This window comes from Hyperolius riggenbachi, chromosome 3 (genome assembly GCF_040937935.1).
Source record: "Hyperolius riggenbachi isolate aHypRig1 chromosome 3, aHypRig1.pri, whole genome shotgun sequence".
NCBI lineage: Eukaryota > Metazoa > Chordata > Amphibia > Anura > Hyperoliidae > Hyperolius > Hyperolius riggenbachi.
This window is the reverse complement of record NC_090648.1, coordinates 261,218,308-261,243,449: the sequence shown is the minus strand read 5'-3', so window position 1 is coordinate 261,243,449 and position 25,142 is coordinate 261,218,308. Positions and strand designations below refer to the sequence as shown.

Below are 25,142 nucleotides of genomic sequence, written 5' to 3'. Positions count from 1 at the left end.
ATGCATTCAATACTAATTCACTTTTTGCACTGTAAAACTGACAAAATGAACTTGCATCTTTCTTCCATTCATAGACCAGGGCTTCCATCTCTCCTTTCTCAAATGGAGGATCCCATGCATATTTAACAGCTGAGCATTCAGGCTGATCATAGTTTGCAAATGTGTTAGTGGCAGAAACATACATTGGGTTATTTAGCAGGTGATTGGCCGATTTCTTATTCCTAAGGATCTCCAATACCTGTAGCAAGTGTTGAACTGTAGTGTATGCAAATTTCCCTTGCTGCACGAATAAATTGATCTGTTCAATACTCTGTAATATATCTTCATAATCATATTCAGATAATTCATTTAAACAAGAACTTTTATTTTCCCTGGCTAGCAATGAAAGTTCATTAGTAGTTTCATAGGTCCATTTGACTCCCCTGAATGGTGACTGAATTTCATTATCTGCTAATGGCGGAGTCTCATTACAGATCTGATGCGCAGTCGCTAAGGGCAACGACTCCGCTGATTGTAACGCTTTTCTTTTGGAGCGCTTACGTTTGGCTTTAGACCCTGCTGCCTTAGGTGATTTATTCAAAGCAGAAGAAAAGTTATCAGAACAATTATCTGCTTGCTGATTATTTTTGTAGGCAGTAGAAGGAGCAGCTGATTGACAAGCTGCCAGGAGCTTATCAAAAGGGCTAGGCAAATCGGTTTTGCGCAGCCAGTTATGGATCACAAACGCTAGAAATTCCAGCGGTCTCTCTTTTAAATTGGTATGATCCAAGACATCGTAGGCCCACTGAAACAATCTTCCCTTAAATAAAACATAAACTAGCTGGGGGGCCCACGTTGAAACAGGAGTAGCCTGGAGCTCAGGATTGGCCAGGAACCTGGTACATTCAGAAAAAAACTCATTTTCTGTTTCAGAATTAAGTTTCTCAAATTTCTTAAAGGAACAGGAACCATAACAAACAGTGTCATTTTTGCTGGAAACCCCCCCCCCCCACAATGGGGATTGGTAATGGGGCTACCATAATGTTAGGCTTGGAGGTGTATTCTCCACAGTCAGCACACAACACATAAGCTGACGTGAAGGAGGTACACACACCAGCACAAGGAATCAGGATATCCCCAGTTTAGTGGAGGAGAGGACTGACTCCAATAGGAGATTGTGGTGCACTGAGCCGGTGCAGATCTGAACAGCCACAAACGATACTTTCGTGATAACGTCTCAGCGCAAAGTAGCGCTGAGCACATAAACCAGGACTGAGGAGATCAGGACAGGTTAACAGAATGAACGCTTGCTTAACTAGCCACTACTTAGTGACAGCAAGAGTCCACAACAAGACAGACTGGAATGAGGCAGCCAATGCGTTGCAGCGATGGCGTGCCTCACAAAGACAGGACAAGGTAGTCAGGAAATAGGAGGATCAAGATAGATGAACGTAACACAGACAAATATACAATAAGTATGTTTTCCTAGCGTATTACAATTACAGCTATCAATGAAACTATTTGTAACCTCTGACTAACATATGTATATATCGGCAATGAACCGATATATGACATAAGCAGGAACACTGACTAGAACTTGGAGCAATACAGGGAACAGGACTCAAAAGGATTCGCTATCTCTTCGCAGAGATGAACGCAATCCACAGACAGAACCAGGAACAGGATACTAACTCAGCACGGGTGATCACGATACGCGCAACCTACCAAAACGTGCTGGAAGGCTGACTAACTGAACACAGGAAATAAACAGTTCGTGTACGTATATATCAGCGACACTGATGTATCAACGTAACACGAATACAAGGAAAATAACAAAATGTGCAAGTATGCGTATATATTGGCGATGAACCAATATATGACACAAGACAAGCAGAGTAACAACTTCTAGAACAAGAGCAGAACTGGGAGGACTCGCTGACCCCTTCGCAGGAGTCAGCGCAGTCCACACGGACTAGGAACGAGGTGGGGCACGAGCAGAGTAACAGACAGAATCTGAGACTATGGTAGCCCATGAAGCATTGCAGGAAGCAGTTCTTTATACTGAGGTCATCCAATGGGAGCAGACCTGCAGATTCCCACACAAGTGAATGGTAATTAATCACAGGCTGACAGCAGGAAAAGGCAGACAATGATATGCAGCCTGCAGGAAAGGGATTGCCCCTCCATTGCAGCAGACAATGTTTGTTTACACAAAAGCATATTAAACTGTCATTAACTTCAGAGCGACTGCAGATGGAATCAGCAACTAGTTTAAGTGCAAACCAAACTATGCAAGCAAATGCATGTAATGACATCAGAACTGCTTGGGTTGCAATACCACTGCAGCCAGCAGTAAACGCTGCAGAAGCGATCATAACACCTCTGGACACCTAGTAATGAGTAAGTGTTTTGGTGCAACAGTAGGCTATCTCCCGTGGGGCGGGAGACGCAGAAACTACGAGCATGGACCACCTGAGGAGCAGGTGGCCTTTGACTGTGTGTGAACTATCTCCTAGGAGAGGGGATAGAGATAACCTGGGAGCCAATGATTCCCTGCTATACTGGGAATCAGACTATACTGTAGCCACAGGACTCTCTGAGGAGCGGAAGTCCTGGTTGCAGCCAACACCTGGTGGAATGGTGTTACTGCTAGTACAGTTAGACTGAGCACTCAGTGAGAGTGACAGCTTGGGTGGTCGGACAGGCCAGGTCGGCAACATATGAGCAGATCAGGTACAGAGAGAGAGAGAGACTGATTCAGTAACCGGGTACAGGCAGGGTCTGGCAACAGGTAGGCAGATATGCAGAGGTACCGAATCAGAAAGCAAGAGAAAGGTCGACAGAGCAAATGGTCATAACATATAGTATAACAAAGTCCTAGACTGGGGTGTGAGTTCCTTGGTCTCGACACCCTGGAACTAGTCTAGAGTATAACACAGCAATGACACAGTATCCCTAAACTTGAGTGTGTGGTCCTTGGTCACAACACCCTGGAACTGGTCTAAATGATAACACAGCAATGACACAGTATCCCTAAGCTTGGGTGTGTGGTCCTTGGTCACAACACCCTGGAACTGGTCTAAATGATAACACAGCAATGACACAGTATCCCTAAGCTTGGGTGTGAGGTCCGTGGTCACAACACCCTGGAACTGGTCTAAAGTATAACACATCAAATGACACAGTATCCCTAAGCTTGGGTGTGAGGTCCGTGATCACAACACCCTGGAACTGGTCTAAAGTATAACACATCAAATGACACAGTATCCCTAAGCTTGGGTGTGAGGTCCGTGGTCACAACACCCTGGAACTGGTCTAACATATAACACAAACGTAATCTGGCTAAGTGTGAATTCCCAGGTCCTCCTGGTTCGAACACACTGTGAGATCTGACTGGTCTAAGTGCTCACACGTTAGTATTCGCAACGGCAGACAACCAGCAACTGACAGGCAAGAAGTATATATAGTGCAGCGCTCCTCAGCGCCACCCAGTCCCACTGTGCGGAAACCGCCGGTCTGAACGCGGAGACAGCCGCCCCGCTGCCAGACCGTGCGGCGGTGTCTCCGCAATGCATTACACATGCCTAGTGTTTTTTGGAGCGTTTTTGTGTAGCAGATTACATATATTGTTACAGTAAAAGCTGTTACTGAATAGCTTCTGTAACAAAAACGCCTGGAAAGCCGCTCTGATCTAGCATTTTTTCAGAGCCGTTTTCCACTTTCCTATACTGTAACATTGAGGCAGAAACGCCTCAGAAATCTAAAAATGCTGCAGCCCCCAAGTTTGCGTTTGTGGAAAAAACAAACCGCTCTGGTGTGCACTATCCCATTCACTTTCATTAGCTAAGCGGTTTTCCCCCTGCAAGCATTTTAAAAAACTCTCCAGAACTGTTCTGGTGTGTACCAGCCCAAAGACTGGGTCTCTGACCTGGATTTAGGTCAATTGGCCAGTTTTATTTGAAGTAACACAGTGCAGAGCATGATGTTTCGACCAGTGCGGTCTTTATCAAGTGCTTGATAAACACTGGTGAAAACATTGTGCTCTTCACTGTGTTACTTGAAATAAAGCCTGATACACACCATGCAATTTCCCGTCAGATAGATGGGTCGAATGGATAATTTCTGACAGGTCCAACCTGATTTGTGATTGTTTTTCTGATCTATTTGCATAGAAGCGATCAGAAAATCGATCAGAAAAACGATTGGAAATCCGAACTGATCCATCAGAAATTATCTATCGACCCATCTATCTGATGAGAAATTGCATGGTGTGTGCCAGGCATTAAACTGGCCAAGTGGACTAATGCTGGGTACACACGGTAAGATTTTCCGTGCGATTCTGCGCTAGATTCTCTTATCTTCATTTGTTTTTCTAATCTTTTTCCATTCACCGCTATGAGAAATCAAGCGTGGAAACAATCGGGAGCAATATCGGACATGACGGATTTTAGCCATCGGATCCATTTATTGCACGGAAAATCGTGTCGTGTGTATTAGGCATAAATCCAGGCAGAGGCACAATCTTTCTGTAACAACAATGTAAACTACAACAACAACAACACCGCACCAACTGAATTCTCAAACCTTATGAATAAAATTACTTTAAAGATGCAACCAAGCAAGAAGTGACTCAAGATAAGTTTGATATTACCATTTTTAGCTACTTTTTAGTACTTTTTCAATTGCTAAGTGCCGGACAGTTATTTGTTCAGTAAGATAAAAAAAATCTGAAAGAAAACTCAGGAGAAAAGTTAATAAAGGACTATGAACTCATGGTTATCTCCAGGTATATTTAAAGAGAAACTCCGACCAAGAATTGAACTTTATCCCAATCAGTAGCTGATACCCCCTTTTACATGAGAAATCTATTCCTTATCACAAACAGACCATCAGGGTGTGCTGTATGACTGATATTGTGGTGAAACCCCTCCCACAAGAAAATCTGAGGACCGTGGTACTCCTGGCAGTTTCCTGTCTGTGAACCTTGTTGCATTGTGGGAAATAGCTGTTTACAGCTGTTTCCAACTGCCAAAACAGCATGCAGCAGCTACATCACTTGCCAACAGTAGAAATGTCACCATGTAATAAATGTCAGAATGTAAATCAGGAATGTAAAAGATTTTACAATGGGTAAACACTGACTAAATTATTTAAACATAATTATTGTAAAAATGAAGCACTTTTTTATTACATTATTTTCACTGGAGTTCCTCTTTAAGGAAGGTAGGGACGGTTGTAGGGGAATTTGCCACAACGCACATCTCTGGAATTGAAAAAATGGAGGCAGGGGTTTACATGCAGTTTTCTGTGCAGTTTTCCTGCATGCATTTTCTGCACACCATGTGCGTTTCTGTGCAGAAAAATGCACACTTTTCTTACAGCAATGTAATTGATAGAGAAACCACACACAATGTGCAGAATTATAGTGCAAGATGTCAGGTTTTGTTTCTGCACGTGCACGCATTTAAGTGTGAACTAGCTCATTGAATAACATGAGTTCTCAGGCTGGGTTCACATATGACATAGCGTGAAAAAGTAGCGTTTTAGGATGGTGCGTTTACGATTTTCTATTGCGTTTTTACTGCGTTTTTGGTGCTTTTTGCATTTGCAGTTTTTTTATGCAGATGCGTTTTTCATGCGTTTTGCGTGCAATTTAATACGTTTGCTGTTCGCTAATGTAAAGTGGATATGCTTTTTTTATATAAATTTATCAGAGATCTTTGATTTTTAATTAAAAATGCATTAAAAAAACACATGCAAAACGCTATGCATATGCGTTACCAAAGACTTTCATTATGTGCGTTTTGGCAGCCATCCTGCATAATATGCAACACTACCACTGTTTTCAAAATGCATACTGTAAAAACGCAGCGCAATGCAGCTTCTTCTGCGTCCCACAGACTAACATTGCTGTACAAACGCAGCGTTTTACGCTACAGTAGCGTTTCTGCTAAGTGTGCACCCAGTCTTTGTTGAAATGTGGTTTTCTGTGCAGAAAATGTGCACGAAAAAAGACAAGGAATGCATTCAAACAAGCTTTCCATCCCTTGAGACGACCCGCAATCCCACTCTGCGTGCATGCAGCAGCTGGCTTGTAGAGCAACTCTAATCAAACATCTGCTACAATCTAAAGAGGATTTTAAAGTGGAAAATACAAGCTCTGGAAGCGCTAGAAGCAAAGCTGAAATTACAGTTCTCTCCAAAGGTCTTCTATTTTGCCCTCTAAAATCCATAGACAAATTTAAGCTTTGCAGAGATACAGAGATATTTGTAGGAAGGCTGCAAATGAACCAAAGTGCACTCCATAAAAATGCACATGAACCCCCTAGAGCAGAAGGTGACAGCACTTTTGGAGAGATTTCACAACAAAATCTCAGATGCAATGATTTTAATAAAAGTAGAACACTGGTTCAGACCATGACACAAGAGAAATGGTCTATCCGATCTTTGAAGGAGCATAAAGACATTATTATCAAATCATTAGATACATGACTTTACAGACTTCTTCTGCAGAACATCAAAACAGATGGTCATTTATCTGTAGAGATTGGAGAACATGTACAAACCCTAAAAAACTGTAACGTAGCCTGCTTTTTATCAACTCCCCCAAGATTAATATACTGTAGAGGGGAGTCCAGGCACCCTTGCGTGGCAGGTACTAGAAATCTCACTGACAATATGACTGGAAAGCATCCTGAAACCTATAGTCTATAAGACCCAGTTACATACAGGAACAGGATACAGCCCATCTCTGTTATCACTTGGTTGCCATCAGCCCAGTGCCTGAGGGAACCATTAATACTATAGATGTTATGTCTCAATATGCCAACATCCTCAATAATTATTGTATTGCAGCCTGTCTAAAATATCGTAAGGGTCTGAAGGTCCGTGAAGGGCAAAAGGCTGGACTGATAAAATTAATTATTTTATGTCCCTACTGCAGCATGCTCAGAGAGAGATGGATGGCTCCACCCACCTACAATCAAGTAGAAAGAAAGACATGGCCACAAACCAACCTGCAGACACATTTCCTGGCAGTGTTCTTTCTGCCAACAGTGATCTCTTGGGGCTCTGTACAGAGGTGATGTTTACTGCAAAGGAACTGGTGAACTTGAGGTTTTCCTCGGAAACAGGCACAGTGACTAAAGTCTTCGGCAGGTGCCACTGAATAACCTCAGCCATGCTCCTGAAAGTGCAGTAGGACTCATGTCTTCATGGGGTCTGTAGCTACTTTCCTATAGTATGACCTATACTGACCCAGGAGCAGATCAGAATAGACCAGTGGCAATTTTCAGTGAGATGGAATTATAAAATGAGCAGAAAGCTGACAGGATTATGATACATATAGATGCAAATGTAGGCATGTTTGGCTTCTTATAATTGTGCTCAACTGAATACTCCCTCCCTCTCATATCTGGAGACTAAGCTCTCTGATTCTTGCATGCATGGTACACTCTTTATTTAGACACTTCTTTGCTACCCAGGTAGAATTATGTTAGCAATTTTTATGTAGTATATATTCATGCTAGGAGTTCTAGTTTTTCTGAATTTGTTTCATATTAACTTCAACGGTCGGAGGCCTGTCCAATGGTTTATAATCATTAGGTTTGTATGGTAAATGTGTTTTTACGTGATGTGCTTATCAAGTTCTGATTACCCTTTGTGTCTTATGGTATCACAGTTCTTTACTTATATATTTACTCTGCTTCATGTATTATTTTTCTTTTGACATGTATATTTTGCATAGCATTACTAGTGTATTCTGAAACCATATGAGATGTTCAGAGCTGCCAAATGAATTATACAGTACCTTCAGTAAATGACCTCTATCTAGGAAATAAGTCATTTACAAAACATTTTCCTCAAAGAATAGTGTACATCTTAAATGTATTTTAGTTTATTTTCCAATACTGCTTCATGGTGTTCCATTAAGTTTGTCTTGGATTTGTTATGATTCAGTGTAGCCAAGGAAGGTATTTGCACAGAGGTGGTTTAGGTGCTTTTGTAATACAGGTTTTATACATGGGTGTTCTAATGAGTTGTTATGTTAGTTCCTGTTTATTTACATTATGAATCAATTAGTAAAGGAAGGTGAGCTTTACATTTCACATGTTGATGAACAGGATGATTTGGATCATTACTTCTCATGAGCCTAGAAGGAAACAGGTGTAAAAAATTTTATAATTTACCTGAAATACAAACAAAATACAACATGAGTTTTCTTGGCAGATAGATGGCTCGCTTGATGGATAATTTCTGACAGGTCCGATCTGATTTCGATCGTTTTTCTAATTGATTTTCTCATAGAAGTGAATGGAAATTGATCGAAAAAAAAATAGATGGGAGAAACGCTCAGACAGTAAATCTGCCAAAAAACTTGTGTATTCCCATGATAATGCAAATCCTTTATAGGTTGTTGAACTAAATTCAAGAAAACCAAACAAAACTTTGTCAAAGGATTTCTTCTCTCATCCATTCCTCCTTCTACACTTTTTTCTAGTACTTTTTGAGAGCTTCTTTTTGTTGCAATCCTCTTCCACATTTCTTTTAATACTTACCATTCCCCAAGATCTAAAAACTCACCTGTCATAGAATCTGGCGTACATTTTTTAAAGGCGCCAATTGAAAAGAGCACAGGAAGTGACAGATAGTAGAACATTGGTAAAGTTACCGATATTCTACTACTTAATTCATATAGTAAAATATTGGTCATATTTACCAATGCTTAACGATGACCTAACCTAACTCTCCCTCTACTGATGCCTAACCTTAACTACCCCTGCCTCTGACTAGTGTTGGGCGAACACCTGGATGTTCGGGTTCGCGAACGTTCGCCGAACATGGCCGCGATGTTCGGGTGTTCGCGCCAAACTCCGAACATAATGGAAGTCAATGGGGACCCGAACTTTCGTGCTTTGTAAAGCTTCCTTACATGCTACATACCCCAAATTTGCAGGGTATGTGCACCTTGGGAGTGGGTACAAGAGGAAAAAAAATATTTGAAAAAGAGCTTATAGTTTTTGAGAAAATTGATTGTAAAGTTTCGAAGGAAAAAATGTCTTTTAAATGCGGAAAATGTCATTTTTCTTTGCACAGGTAACATGCTTTTTGTCGCCATGCAGTCATAAATGTAATACAGAGAAGAGGTTCCAGGAAAAGGGACCGGTAACGCTAACCCAGCAGCAGCACACGTGATGGAACAGGAGGAGGGCGGCGCAGGAGGAGAAGGCCACGCTTTGAGACACAACAACCCAGGCCTTGCATGAGGACAAGAAGCGTGTGGATAGCAATGCATTTTGTCGCCATGCAGTCATAAATGTAATACAGATGAGAGGTTCAATAAACAGGGACCGGAAACGCTAACCCATCACAGATGGTCATTGTTCATGTTACTTGGTTGGGGTCCGGGAGTGTTGCGTAGTCGTATCCAATCCAGGATTGATTCATTTTAATTTGAGTCAGATGGTCTGCATTTTCTGTGGAGAGGCGGTTACGCCGATCTGTGACGATGCCTCCGGCAGCACTGAAACAGCGTTCCGACATAACGCTGGCTGCCGGGCAAGCCAGCACCTCTATTGCGTACATTGCCAGTTCGTGCCAGGTGTCTAGCTTCGATACCCAATAGTTGAAGGGTGCAGATGGATTGTTCAACACAGCTACGCCATCTGACATGTAGTCCTTGACCATCTTCTCCAGGCGATCGGTGTTGGAGGTGGATCTGCACGCTTGCTGTTCTGTGGAAGTCCAACGTGCACCGCTCTGGCCCTCGTCAGTGGTGGCATGAAATTCCTGCTCCAACTCCAGCTGTTCCTCCTCCTCTTCTTCGTCATAGCTGCTGGGGCCAGCGTTTCCTGAGGCAGATGGCCTGATGTTGGTATCATCACGCTGATCGTTTTCTCCTTCAGATTCCCCCAGTTGCATCATGACAGCTGTTTCCTTGATTTTCAACATTGACTTCTTCAGTAAACACAGCAGTGGTATGGTAATGCTGACTAAAGAGTTGTCACTGCTCACAAGCAACGTGGATTGCTCAAAATTTTGGAGGACTTGGCAGAGGTCCAACATGTCGGCCCAATCGGATCCACAGAAGCTTGGCAGCTGTCCGGATGCTCCTCGGTACTGCGCCGTCATGTACTGGACCACTGCACTCTTCTGCTCGCAAAAGCGGGCTAGCATGTGCAGCGTAGAATTCCAGCGCGTAGGGACATCACACAGCAAGCGATGGTGGGGGAGATTGAAGCGCTCCTGCATCTTGGCGAGTGCCCCCGAAGCAGTACTGGAATTTCTACAATGTTTGGCCACTCGTCGCACCTTCAACAGAAGATCGGCCGCGCCTGGGTATGTCCTCAGGAACCGCTGAACTACTAGGTTCATCACGTGCGCCAGGCAAGGGATGTGTGTCAGCTTAGCCAACCTTAAAGCGCGAATGAGATTACTCCCATTATCACACACAACCATGCCCGGTTTCAGGTCCAGCGGTGCCAGCCACAAATCCGTCTGTTCCTTTATTCCCCTCCAAATTTCCTCCCCTGTGTGCTGCTTATCCCCAAGGCAGATCAGCTTCAGCAACGCTTGCTGACGCATGCCAACAGCTGTGCTGCACTGCTTCCACGATCCTACTGCTGCTGGGTTAGCGTTTCCGGATGAGGTACAGCTTTGAGATGCGTTGGAGGAGAAGGAGTCAGAGAGGTAGGTGCTGCTGTTGTTATCCAGTGGGAGGGACGGCGGTGCAGCTGTTTGCGGCGTGGGCAACACCCGCGCTGTAGCAGGTGAGGAATCGCTGCCAGGCTCCACAAGGTTCACCCAGTGCGCGGTAAGGGAGATGTATCGACCCTGGCCGAACGCACTCGTCCAGGTGTCAGTGGTGAGGTGAACCTTGCAGGCAAAGGCATTCTTCAAGCTTCGGGTTATTTTGCTGACCACGTGCTCATGCAACTCAGGCACTGCAGAGCGCGCAAAGTGGTAGCGGCTGGGAACCACGTAACGTGGGATGGCCACTGACATCATGCCCTTGAAGCTGTTTGTCTCCACCACTCGATATGGCAGCATTTCGCAGACCAGAAGCTTGGCTATGCTGGCTGTTAGTGCCACGGCCCGGGGGTCATTTGCTGGCAATTTCCTCTTGTGCTCAAACATCTCCGAGACAGACAACTGAACCGTAGGGCTGCACACTGAAGGGCTGTTGGTTGTTGTGTTTGATGAAGACTGGGAGACCTCAAGAGCACTATTCCGGAAAGTGACAGTGTCAGCATCGTCTGATGTTTGTGAATGTTGTTGTGAACCACGCAATGGCTGGGCTACTGCTGCTGCTGAGGAGGTGGTGAGTCTGGTGACCCCAAGGGAGGCAGTGTTGCTGGTACCCTGTCCTGCCGCGTTTGCCCACAGAGTGGGATGTTTGGATACCATGTGGCGGGTTATGCTGGTGGTGGAGAGGTTGTTAATATTTTTCCCCCTGCTCAGGCGGGTCTTGCACACCTTGCAAATCACCATGGTACCATCCTCACTGCAGTCTTCAAAGAAAGGCCAGACTTTGGAGCACCTGCCTTGCTGGCGATTTCTGTTTGCGCCTCTTTTGCGTCTCACTTGAACTTCCACGCTTGTGGTGCCTGAAATTTCGCGCCGCCTACCTTGTGGCACAAGGCTAACTCGTGCAGCAGTGGGTTCTTCAACAGACTCATCTGTGCTGCTAGGACGGCGATGTTCTCCTTCACATACAAAATCTGTGTCTGTGTCCACATTGTCCAAACCCTCCTTTTCCATCTCCTCAAACTCGTCATATGTGATTGTGGGCCGCCGCCGTGGAGTAGAGCTCCCCAGAACAACCTCTGCGCAGCTCACTCCAACGTCGTCTTACAAATCTTCTCGGCCGACCTCCTGCAATTGAAACCCCTCCTGCCCAACTTGCTCTGGGATTTGGGTTTCAAAGTCCTCGGTCTCGCCTTGCATTTCAGTGCGCGGTGCATTTTCCACAGTAAATGGTTGTGAATTCGGGCACAACATTTCTGGCTGTTCCATTGACCTTTGAAAGGTGGAAGTTTGTTGGGCTGGGAATAGCTCCTGCGAATACCCCATTGTGTCCTGAGGAAATTCTTCGGACTGGTTATTTGGCAGTTGTGTGCGTGGTGTCGCTGCCGGTTGTGTCAGCTTTGTGCCCACTGGCTCCTTGTAACTGGCTGAGGACTCGGACCTCGTGCGTGATGTGCTGGTTCTGCTTAATCCACTGCTGGACGCTGGAGAGGTCATCCAATTAATTATCTGGTCCTGTTCTTTTGGATTTGTGAGGGTTGATTTCCTGGACAACATGGGTGCTATTGAGTGGGTTTTCTTCGGTGCTCCACTGTGGCCTGTACGTGAACCATCAGGGGAAACACCTCTTCCCTTGCCCCTCCCTCTTTCACAGGATTTCTTCTTCATTTCACTTATCCTTAAAGTACACGCTGACTGGCAGCAGTACAGTGGCAGTACAGAAATGCTATATAGTGGTGGGTGAGCGGTGTACTACTATTCCCAGCAGCGACACAGAGCACAATGCTATACAGTGGTGGGTGAGCGGTGTACTACTATTCCCAGCAGCGACACAGAGCACAATGCTATACAGTGGTGGGTGAGCGGTGTACTACTATTCCCAGCAGCGACACAGAGCACAATGCTATACAGTGGTGGGTGAGCGGTGTACTACTATTCCCAGCAGCGACACAGAGCACAATGCTATACAGTGGTGGGTGAGCGGTGTACTACTATTCCCAACAGCGACACAGAGCACAATGCTATACAGTGGTTTTGTGAGCGGTGTACTACTGTTCCCAGCAGCGACACAGAGCACAATGCTATACAGTGGTGGGTGAGCGGTGTACTACTATTCCCAGCAGCGACACAGAGCACAATGCTATACAGTGGTGGGTGAGCGGTGTACTACTGTTCCCAGCAGCGACACAGAGCACAATGCTATACAGTGGTGGGTGAGCGGTGTACTACTATTCCCAGCAGCGACACAGAGCACAATGCTATACAGTGGTGGGTGAGCGGTGTACTACTATTCCCAGCAGCGACACAGAGCACAATGCTATACAGTGGCGGGTGAGCGGTGTACTACTGTTCCCAGCAGAGACACAGAGTGGCAGTAAACACAATGCTATACAGTGGTGGGTGAGCGGTGTACACAGAGTGGCAGTAAACACAATGCTATATAGTGTGGGTGAGCGGTGTACTACTGTTCCCAGCAGCGACACAATGACTGGGGGGACCCTGGCTAGCCTGGCTGGAGAGAGAACTACCCTGCCTGCCTACCCAAAGCTAAACCCACAGACAAATGGCGGAGAAATGACGTGGATCGGGTATTTATTTACCCGAACCACGTGACCCGTTCGGCCAATCAGAGCGCGTTCGGGTCCGAACCACGTGACCCGTTCGGCCAATCACAGCGCTAGCCGAACGTTCGAGGAACGTTCTGCCATGCACTCTTAGTTCGGCCATATGGCCGAACGGTTTGGCCGAACACCATCAGGTGTTCGGTCGAACTCGAACATCACCCGAACAGGGTGATGTTCTGCAGAACCCGAACAGTGGCGAACACTGTTTGCCCAACACTACCTCTGACGTCTAACCTTAACCCCCCCCAAATGCCTAACACTAAGCACCTCTTACCGACGCCTAACAATAAAGACCCTCCCACATCCAGCCAATGCCTAACCCTTTCTGCCAGCAACCTGTTAAAAAAGAGCACCCGATAAAATAGCTTTGCCACAGCTATTTGTAGATGCAGTTTACATAGTAGGTTTACCCAGAGCCATGGGCGTCGCTAGCTCTATTTTAGGGGGGCCTGTGCCCCCAACATGTTCTAGGGTGCCCCCAATCTATTTACTGGGGTGCCCCGCCCTCCCCCCCACCTGCCGCCGCTGCCCCCGCCCTCCCCCCCACCTGCCGACGCTGCCAGCATCAGGCCTCGATCAGCCGGCGACCACTAGTGCGGGCGCTAGGACCTAGCGGACACCGCACTGATATGCGGTAGTGACATCACTTCCGCATATACAGCGTGGTGGGTTCGTGCGCCCGCTCTAACTGGTCAACGTCTGATACTGAGGTCTGACGCTGCTCCTGGCTGTCAGGTGAGGGGGGAGCCTGTCACTCACTACCTAACTGGGGTCCCTGTCACTACCTATCCTGGTAAAGATAAATGCAATGTGCTGTGAGCCTGTCACTCACTACCTAACCTGGGGGTCCCTGTCACTCACTACCTAACCTGAGGGGCGCCTGTCACTCACTATCTAAGCTGGGGGGGGCGCCTGTCACTCACTACCTAACCTGGAGGGCGCCTGTCACTCACTACCTAACCTGGGGGGCACCTGTCACTCACTACGTAACCTGAGGGGCACCTATCACTCACTACCTAACCTGGGGGTCCCTGTCACTCACTACCGAACCTGGGGGTCCCTGTCACTCACTACCTAACCTGGGGGGCGCCTTTCACTCACAACCTAACCTGGGGGGTGCCTGTCACTTACTACCTAACCTGGGGGGCACCTGTCATTCACTACGTAACCTGAGGGGCACCTGTCATTCACTACCTAACCTGGGGGTCCCTGTCACTCACTACCGAACCTGGGGGTCCCTGTCACTCACTACCTAACCTGGGGGTCCCTGTCACTGACTACCTAACCTGGGGGTCCCTGTCACTGACTACCTAACCTGGGGGTCCCTGTCACTCACTACCTAACCTGGGGGTCCCTGTCACTCACTACCTAACCTGGGGGTCCCTGTCACTCACTACCTAACCTGGGGTCCCTGTCACTCACTTCCTAACCTGGGGGGTGCCTGTCACTCACTACCTAACTTGGGGGTCCCTGTCACTAACTACCTAAACTGGGGGTGCTCCTGTCTCTACCTAAACTGGGGTCTCCTGTCACTATATACACTGGGGGGTCCCTGTCACTACATACACTGGGGGGCTCCTGTCACTAAATGAGCTGGGGGGCTCCTGTCACTACTTGAACTGGTGGGCTCCTGTCACTACCTAAACTGGGGGGCTCCTGGTGCTACCTTAACTAGGGGGCACCTGTCACTACCTAAACTATCCAGGCCAGCCAGCCCAGCATCACCACCAGCCAACCAGCCCAGAATCACTGTCAAAAAGGCCACAGCATCACCACCAGTCAGGCCAGCATTTACTTCAACCAGCCAAGCACAGCCCAGCATTACCGCCAACCAGGTCACAGCATCACCGCCAGCCAAGCGAGCCACAGCATCACCGCCAGCCAAATCGGCCACAGCATCACCGCTAGCCAGGCCACAGCATCACTGCCAGGCCTTTCAGCCCACACATCATCCCCAATCCAGCCAAAAACAGTATTGCCAGGCACAGCAGCATTAGAGGAGAATTCAGAAGCCAGGTGAGAGGTGTCTACCATATTAAGGGGGCATTCTGCCTATTTATGTGAAATGCTGTCTATTTATGTGCCTCATGACTGCTGAATTTGTCTTGTTGGGGGCCTCATGATTGCTGAATTTGTCTTGTTGGGGGCCTCACGATTGCTGAATTTGTCATGTTGGGGGCCTCATGATTGCTGAATTTGTCTTGTTAGGGGCCTCATGATTGCTGAATTTGTCTCAATAGGGGCCTCATGATTGCTGAATTTGTCTTGTTGAGGGTCACATGATTGCTAACTGCGAGACTATGGGAAAAGCTGAATCATCATCATATGAGACAATAGCATTAAACCTACTGTTTTAGCTTTTTAAAACAGAAAATAAAACTGTCAGGTTCTAAAAAATGAATACATTTTTCAGGAGTAGGATGGATGAAATTGTTTATCTTAACAGTTTATTTTCAACTTGGATTTTCCATAATGTTCATGTATGAGTTAAAACGTTTGTACAGTATTTAGTTTAAATTGCTGTTGCTATTTTGCGATAGATAAATGACTTTTGGGTTGCAGTTTGGGCACTCGGCCTCCAAAAGGTTCGCCACCACTGTCCTAATCTAATGTCCCACCATTGCTAGGTTCATGTAAATTTGTCTCCACCCGTGACCACACCCACATTCTGGTCCATGGCAACACCCATTTTTCGATGTACAACGTAACCCTCATATTTTTCAGCGCGCTAGCTACAGTGTGCTGATCTCTGCTGTTTACAGTATGTACAGTATAAGCTGTTCTCTAGTGCCTGCACTGTGTACTGATCTACCTCCAGTGTGTACAGTGTAAGGTGTTACTCTGTGCCTTTACTGATTGTAGACCAGCTGTATTGTATGCTGATCCCTGCTACTTTCAGTATGTACAGTATTAGCTGTAAAGCCTGGTACACACATACAATTTTGATTAGCCAAATTTAGCTCTGTTCATCAAATTCATTGTCCGTTGGCCCACTTACTGCATGGGGGTGGTAAAATTGGTCAGTGATTGACCAATCAAAATTGTATGTGCGTATACATCTTTGATCTATGCCTATACTGATTGTAAATTATCTAATATAAAGGACAGGGGGCTCCATCCAATATTTCTATGGGCGGGCCCGTTATCTGTAGTTTACACCGCTGCTAAGTTCATGTACATTTGGCCCCACCAATAGCCACGCCCACTCACTGCATGGTCACGCCCATTTTAGCCCACCCCCCCCACCTAGTACCCACAGGTGCCCCCGATCTCCAAGGACCCTAGGAACGCCCCTGCCCAGAGCCCACTATTTTATTGGGCGCCCTTTTCAACAGGACCTAGGACATGTTAACTAGTTTTTGATCTGGCTTGTTGTCATTCTCTGCCAACAGGTTAGTACATCACAACATACAATCTCCCTTTACCTTTTTTTCTTTATTTGTATTCTCTTTGAGTCGGACTTAAAAGATATGTGAAAAATCGTAATTAAACAGACTACATACATGTCTCTGTATTGCTCCACAGACGTACCATGTCCTCTGTTCCCTCCTACGCGGCTACGTTCTTCTGCAATCTGTCCTAGTCTAGGACCCAAACCCCTGGGTTGGGACCTTTGAACCCAGAAACGGACCTTTGAACCCAGAAACTACCCTGCAGGTAGTAAAATATGGTTAAACGTGTTAATGTGGAACCAAATAATAGAAGGACACATTGTTTTTTCAGTAGAAATATATCATTTGACTTGCATAATTGTCTCTAAAAAGCAACTCAGGAAAACATAGAAAGGTCTTTCAAATACTTATTTATTAAGAACGTTGGTGCCACCAAGTGGCTAAAGATATCTGGCTGAAATAGGCAATTTGTTATATGAGTTCTATGAAAAATAAACATAAAACCTGAAGCACTATCACGACACCTGATCCTGAAGCACCCTAGAAACCCCAGCTAATCTAAGGAAAAGGGGAAAAGACTTTGAAAAGCATGGAACAGTTGCTTTCATAAGAATAAAAAAAGAAAAAAAAAATATTCCACATCCCAAGTGGCAATTAAAGAAAATCCCTGGATCAACATTCTAATCCTATCTTATCTATCTATGTGTCTATATGAGCTTTCGCCAGAACTGTCCACCTTGGCATTGGATTCTGATCCCTATGGGAGACAGTTATAGTGCATTTGTACCTTTAAACTCAAGAGGGGCAGTTGATAAAAATGGGCTTAGGGTAGTGAAAAGTACAATTGCCCTTCTGAAAGCTACTGCAGGCTGAGCTGCTTGTATTGTTGCACACCCACTGTAGACAGCTTGCAGGCAGATAGCAGCAAGCCACAGCCAAAGGCCACCGCTCTGTTTTCATTGGGCTTCCTCATATCCTATCAGCCGGAGTGCCTGGAGGGAACCCACGCAGACATGGGGAGAACATACAAACTCCTTCAGGTGTTGACCTGGCTGGGATTCAAACCGGGGACTCAGCGCTGCAAGGCAAGAGCGCTAACCTCTACGCCACCGTGCTGCCACTAGCTTGCTAGTGAGAAAGGATTGAAGGATGTTAGCAAAGTACATCTGTAGCTAATTTTTCATTCATGATATCACCATCATTTGGACAATTTGCTCTGCTCCAAAGCCTTAGTTCTGTTTGTGATGTTCATCATTGCTAAACTAATTAGCCGTAATGTTATCAACTGGGTTAGGTCTAATGCTAGGTACACACCATACAATTTTCTGTTAGATTTACCTGCCAGATAGATAATTTCCAACATGTTGGAAATTATCTATCTAACCATCTATCTGCCTAGCAATTAGGCATTGTTCTAACAAAAAAATCTAACAGAAAATCTAATAGAAAAATCTAACAGAAAATTGTATGGTGTGTAGTAGGCATTAAAGGGGAACATCAGCCTAAACAAAAATACTGTCATTAAGTTACATTAGTTATGTTAATTAGAATAGATGGGTAATATAATCTCTTACCCACCCTGTTTTAAAAGAACAGGCAAATGTTTGTGATTCATGGGGGCTGCCATCTTTGTCATGGGGGCAGCCATCTTTTTGGTTGAAAGGAGGTGACAGGGAGCATGAGACACAGTTCCAACTGTCCTGTGTCCTGATAACCACTCCCAGCTGCACGTGCTAGGCTTCAAATGTCAAATTCAAAATGTAAAAAGAAAAAAATTTGCACCAAAACAGCAGAACGAGAGCAACAACATCAGAAATCCCATCATGCTTTGCACAGCATCAGGGGAAAAAAGCCCGGGCAATTTTCTTCTGTGCAACTAAAAATGAGGCTTGGATAAGAGAAACAAAGTTCTGATGCTGTGAAACTGTTAAAGAAACACCAAGCCTTTCCAGTGCTGCTGAGTCGATTTTTAGTCCGGAGGTTCACTTCAAGGCTCATACACATGCTCAACAAAAGTCTTTTAAATGCACGATTATCAAGCAACTTCAAGAAGTTGGACAACTTTTGTAAAGTAAAGTTGGACAACTTTTGTCAAGACGACAAGGCGTTATCACTGATAAGACGCAGTTCAAGTCAATCCAACTGTCCAAGTGTTGGATTGACTTGAGCTGCATCTTATCAGTTGTCGGTCGCCTCTTATCGGTGATAACTCCTTGTCGTCTTGACAAAAGTTGTCCAACTTTACTGTACAAAAGTTGTCCAACTTCTTCAAGTGGTATGATAATCGTGCATTTAAAAGACTTTTGTTGAGTATGTGTATGTGGCTTTTAGCTCGCCATACATATATCGATATTGATTCTTTGATCACTTTGATTAACTTTGTGATTAATGTATTGCTCATACATATATCCAATCAATTAATTTTAATCAATTTTGTGCTGTTTATAGATTAAAAGTCTGATTGGCCATTTTAGAAAATCTCTGTGGGATGGGGTCAGGAGAGGAGCGGCGGGAGATCCATGGCCCATAGCTTTGCACCACATCAAGCAGTCAGGCAAGAACTGCATACAAAGAGATAAACTCTAGCTGCTGCAGGACCATCAGGCTGGAGGAGGACACACCGGAAACACAGAGGTAAAAGAAACAACAACACAGATAGCCACATGTAGTAGATACAGGGCCTAACTGAGGCATCAGCAAGCTGCTCAAAGGTTAATTTGCGGCTTCATGTTGGGTTCCGTTCATCTAAGGGCTAAGATCTGGTTTGGCACAAGTTGGAGCCACTGTATTCCTTCTCCACCCCCCCCCCCCCCCCGTGTAAAAGTGTACAAGGCCACATGGTGTATAACACTGTTTCTCAACATTTTATTGGTATTTACCCCCTTTATAACCCTGTACTCACCAAGTACCCCCTAGCATAGTAAACATTATCACAAGTACCCCTTTACAAATATATATTAAATCGTAGTAGATGATAATTGGTTCTAAACAATTTCCAAGCATTTGCTACTGCTTTTAATTAGCTAACTACTAATTTGGTGTTGTTTAAATAAGATTTATCATTTATTAAAATTCTAAATTTGCTTTTCTTAAGTATATCAATCCCGAGTACCACCTGGAAACATCAGAGGTACCCCCTGGAGTATGCGTACCACACGTTGAGAACCTAGGGTGTATAACACGTGTTATCTGTTGAATACACTTTACAAACTATAATAGATAATTGGTGGGTATACTGTATTTTTTCGGAATATAAGAAGCTCCAGAATATAAGACACACCTAGGTTTAGAGGGTAAAAATCAGGGGGAAAAATATATATAAACTAAACCTGGTGCGTCCATGTTCTAGTAGCATCTTGTACATGTTCTCCCCATTGTCCTCCTATGTTCACTATGTGTCCCCTTCTGGCCCCCTGTGTGATCCTCCAGTCCCCGTGTCAACTCCTGCCCCCTCTGTGGTCCTTCTGACCTGCGTGTGTCCCCTTCAGCCCATCTGTGTGGTCCTCCAATCCCTGTGTCCCCTCCTGTGTGTGTCTGTGTCCCCTCCTGCTCCCCTATGTGTGTGTCCGTGCCCCATTTAGCCCCGAGTTGTCCTCCTCTCTGTGTTCCTCTAGCCCCCAGCCACCCCCATGTCTCCGCTTCAGCCCCCTCCCCCCCTCATGTCTCCGCTCCAGTCCTTCCCCCCCCCCATATCTCTGCTCCAGCCCCCTCCCCACATGTCTCAGCTCCAGCCTCCTCCCCCCCACGTCTCCGCTTCCCTGGGTAACAATAACTGCACAGCGACTCACCTCCCTATGGATTCCAGCGATGGGTGGTCCTCTCCACCTCCATCTTGTCAGCGCTACCCCTGTAAAAGAATCGTTAGAGGCAGAGTGGCTCATCTTCCTCCAGCGGCGGCGATCTGCAGATATCTTGCGTAAGGCATAGCTTCCCCTAGTGACGGCACATGTTAATGACTCATCGGTTCCTGTTAATGAGTCAAATGAGTCATTAACATGAGCCTTCACACAATGACTGTAGTGAAACTTACTAAACTTCTACTGATAAATAACACTGAATCAGTGAGGCTTTTCTTCCTCTCATAACTGAATTTTTCAACAAATATTTGAGATGCTCAAGAAAGTTAATTTCTGTTCTACTATGTGGCTAGCCTCAATATAATCTCAGTGTGGGGATATGGAGAACTGTAGTTACCCCTAAAGCATAATCTAGAGCTAAAGTTTATTCAAAATTATGAAAAGGTGAACTTTTTAAGAAAAAAAAAAATCATTGCACTTCTCAGAAGTCCTGCCATGTTATTACACTATAGATGAACTCTGAATTTTTATTTCAGATCCACTTTAATTGTAAAGGCATGTTCACATCTCTGTATTGCACTGGACCATATTATCCTAGCATGCTGCCTACAGTGTACTTCTGAGTAACATGCACGTTACACAGCAACTCTTCTTGTCATAAAAAATAATGTGCAGATTTTAACATGCAAAGTGTGCACTGTGTTATGATCACATATGGTAGTTGTGCGAGTATATTAATATGAGTATTTATCTAAGGGGTAGGGGGAGGACACACACACAATGTCAATACCAGAAGTTCTATGGGAAATGGGGGAGCCTACAACTCTGCAAAAAGGGGGCACAAAAGCCTCTACCTTTCCTTATGAAGTTTTATGCAATGTCTAATGTTATGGTGAGAGGAATAATACACACTGTAAAGGACAAGAAGGTGGGAGTAACCCACACACAGGTGGTGCTAGTCCCTGGACCAATAGGAAGCCTCAGTGAGAAATTCATGTGAGCTGCCTGATAATTTTAGTGGTGGGATGTGGCATAAATGTGGCTGGCATGCTTCTAGAAGGAATAGAAGAACAAATATCTCATAATCACCCACATAAGTAGTCAGGGAGGAGCTGGGAAGGGGGACAAACTAGAATTTTCCTGTGAGCATAGAGCTGATCCTACTCACCTCCTCACTGTGCTCCACAGGAGAGTGAGCAGATGGGCGAAGTCATATGAAGGCTCTAGATAAGAGGACGTATCTACCACTTCCCTGGCTGTATATTTTTTGCACAGATCTCATGGTCATGTGACTAACTTTTTCAAGGGGAATTTCTCTGGAAAAGTTGCATTAAGTAGGAACATCTTGTGATTAATTACATAGACTTCAATTCATTAAGCATTACTGTATTCAGTAACGCAGAGAACAGCTGATTGTAACAAACATCTCGCCAAACACCAATAAGGATATTATTACTGCATTGAAAAGTTAAATTTATGACTAGTGAGGTAAATTACTGACTTGTGCAGTAAATACCTCAATAAATGTAAATTCACAAAGATTAGAGCAAGCAGTAAAACAAGTAAAATGTTTGGTATTTAAGACCAGCCTGGACCTGTTGGTAACTAGCAATCTGCATTTGGTAAACTAGACAGACAATAGGAAGCAGCTGATCGGAAAAAGCCACATGGTCTTGCTGCTCACCTCATGTGCACTGCCGGGCGGGACAATAGAAAAAAAAATAAAACATGAGAGCAGGAGAAGGAGACATTCAAAGGGGCTCTTCTGTATCCCTTTAGACAAAATTCTGCCACATGTGTGGACATCTTAGTGAATTTGGAAAAGTCTAAATTACCGAATCCAGTATTTTTCTGACCTATTTTTTTCCCCAAACAGCCATAGTGAATTGAAGCCATTGTCTTCTATTTACATTTAGTACCAATGAGAAATCCAGGAAGTTCAGATTTTAGTATCTTTAGTATCATAAAAGCAAGGAGCACAAACTATGTTGAAAGACAATTCATTTTATTAAAACAAAATTGGAAGTAGTCTTACTTTTATTATCAAGGTGACAACAGGTGGATAATTGTGTTTTGGCACTTTGTGTACAAATGTGAATATATTTTAATGACTTTTATTAGTTCACATATTTATGCTTCAGTGAAAATGCCTAACAAAAATTAAAATATTGACTAAAAGTCATTAAAGCAGAATTACAGTCAAACACTTAAAAAAAGGATAAGCATGTATACTGTACACCTCTGCTTATTTAGTTTGCATATGGTAAAAAAGAGCTTAGCCATACTCATCTCATATGAAACTCATTGGGCAGGCCTGCTGTCGATAAAGTTTGTTATGAAAAATAAAAAACTGACTTCTTCAGCAAAAAGAGGATGCTGTAAGTGCACACATAAAAATGTTTCCATTATAATGAATGTAGAGGATGCCTGCCAACACATTTCATACTTTGTATCTATTAGTGGATGGAAGATTGAGATATTTTTCTCTTACGATGAGGGTTACTTACAGGAGGCCCTGCCAGTATTGTACTGTGCAGATGAAGTGAATATGGCTGTTCTCTTCTTTATATATAGGCACACAAGCCATTTAAAGTGGACCCAAATACAAAATACAAGATTTCAGAAATAAAATCTATTTTCTAAATTATAATAATAAATAGCAGCTTTTTTTCATCTGCATGATGACAAATATTAACCACAAACATATAATAGCCTTCACTGGATGTGGCTGCTTCGAACACAGCCTAGATAGGATCAAAACTGCACAGGTGAACCAAAAGCAGTTATTAAAGTTGATGAAACTGATCAGACACCCAGTTCATTAGGTGGAGCGCTCCCTGCTTTCTGTAGGAAGCCAAACGTGAATAGTAAATAATTTGGGTTCAGCGCTCAGGAAGACAGTCTCTGATACAATCACTTGTAAACACATATAGGGGGAGTATGCCACGCACCGCTCCCCCTCAAGTTGAATAAACTCACCGGATCCGCTGGCCAGATTGGGCCCGTCAGCGCATGTGGGGTGTAGGCCACCCCTCAGCCACCTCGGCAACCTCAGCTGGGCACTTGTAATTCTGAGCGAGACACTGCTCTGTCCAGCGTTGGAATAATAGTCCAGTGAATTGAACCTGTACCTATATTCATTATATTGCGATTACAGCAGCTAGCCAGACAGTGGAAGACAGCCAAGGAGCCAGTGCAATTTATAATAGACCTGATAACGTGACTTCCGGTAGATGCAGCATTCCAGCCAGGACAAGGAAGATGAAGACATCTTCCTTGTCCTGGCTGGAATGCTGCATCTACCGGATGTCACGTTATCAGGTCTATTATAAATTGCACTGGCTCCTTGGCTGTCTTCCACTGTCTGGCTAGCTGCTGTAATCGCAATATAATGAATATAGGTACAGGTTTAATTCACTGGACTATTATTCCAACGCTGGACAGAGCAGTGTCTCGCTCAGAATTACAAGTGCCCAGCTGAGGTTGCCGAGGTGGCTGAGGGGTGGCCTACACCCCACATGCGCTGACGGGCCCAATCTGGCCAGCGGATCCGGTGAGTTTATTCAACTTGAGGGGGAGCGGTGCGTGGCATACTCCCCCTATATGTGTTTACAAGTGATTGTATCAGAGACTGTCTTCCTGAGCGCTGAACCCAAATTATTTACTATGATGACAAATATAAAATATTTTACATTTATTGGAGGAACCCTTCCCCTCCTTTCATATTGCCGGGACAGAATCCGGCAAACTGGTGGAGTAGGTAGTGTCCGGCAAAGGAGGAATTGCTAATGGCTGCCACCTGTATAACCCTAGTTATGAAAAGAGAAGGGTGAAAAGCATGCACTGAAATGCTCATAGGCTTGAAGGAGTGTTTATTTATCTTTGTATGTGTCTGAGTGGTGCAGCTAAATATTTAGAATTAAAAAAAGTTTGGTTTGGGTCCGCTTTAAACAAAGAAGTGCATGTATACTTTAAGCTTTAGATCGTAAGAGAGAAAGTCTAGAGGCTTCCCCAAGTTTTGTTGTTGTCCATGTCCTCACTAACGAGATGTTCCTGTACCAATACCAATTGCCACTGGGTACAGAAGTAGGGCAAATTACAATTTACAAATGTGTGACAGTTTTCCCAGTAAAAGTATTTGCGAAGCCCTGCTTTTGTGACAGCTATCAAAGGTGTGGTTTCCCCTTCCTTTTCAGATATTGTCTGGAGCTCCACTTTCATACTCAACAAGAGGACAATTCATTAAAGGACATTTTTCTGCAAAAAAATGACAATAAAGTTTTCTGAACATATATGTATATACCGTCTACTGTAATTTCTTTCATACAATCCTTTGTATTACCATACCTGCAACTCTCATTGCATGCATGTCTCCAAATTGATTGGGCTAGCCAGATCCAATGATCTACAACTACAATCTGCATCTGTAATACCGTACCTGTAACTTTATTTGCACACCTTTTCCATAATTTATTTGTCGGCTGTGATTGGTCTGATCAGATTCAATAATCACTGGCAACCAAATTTCAGTGAGAACTTTTTGATTAGGGTAAATTCACAGTGGGCCATTGTGGTGTGTCATAATGACTGCATTGTAACGCAGA

General features: G+C 44.6%; 1 long non-coding RNA gene across 1 annotated transcript in view; it reads left to right on the top strand.

Moving 5' to 3' along the window:
• The window catches only part of LOC137563593 (uncharacterized), a 101,573-nt gene extending 76,762 nt beyond the window's left edge, over positions 1-24,811 (top strand). The window contains exons 2-4 of the long non-coding RNA XR_011030384.1: positions 16,875-17,006; positions 19,190-19,375; positions 24,735-24,811. This is a non-coding gene — a long non-coding RNA (uncharacterized lncRNA). The remainder of the gene's footprint in view (positions 1-16,874; positions 17,007-19,189; positions 19,376-24,734) is intronic.
• Positions 24,812-25,142: the final 331 nt, after the last annotated feature.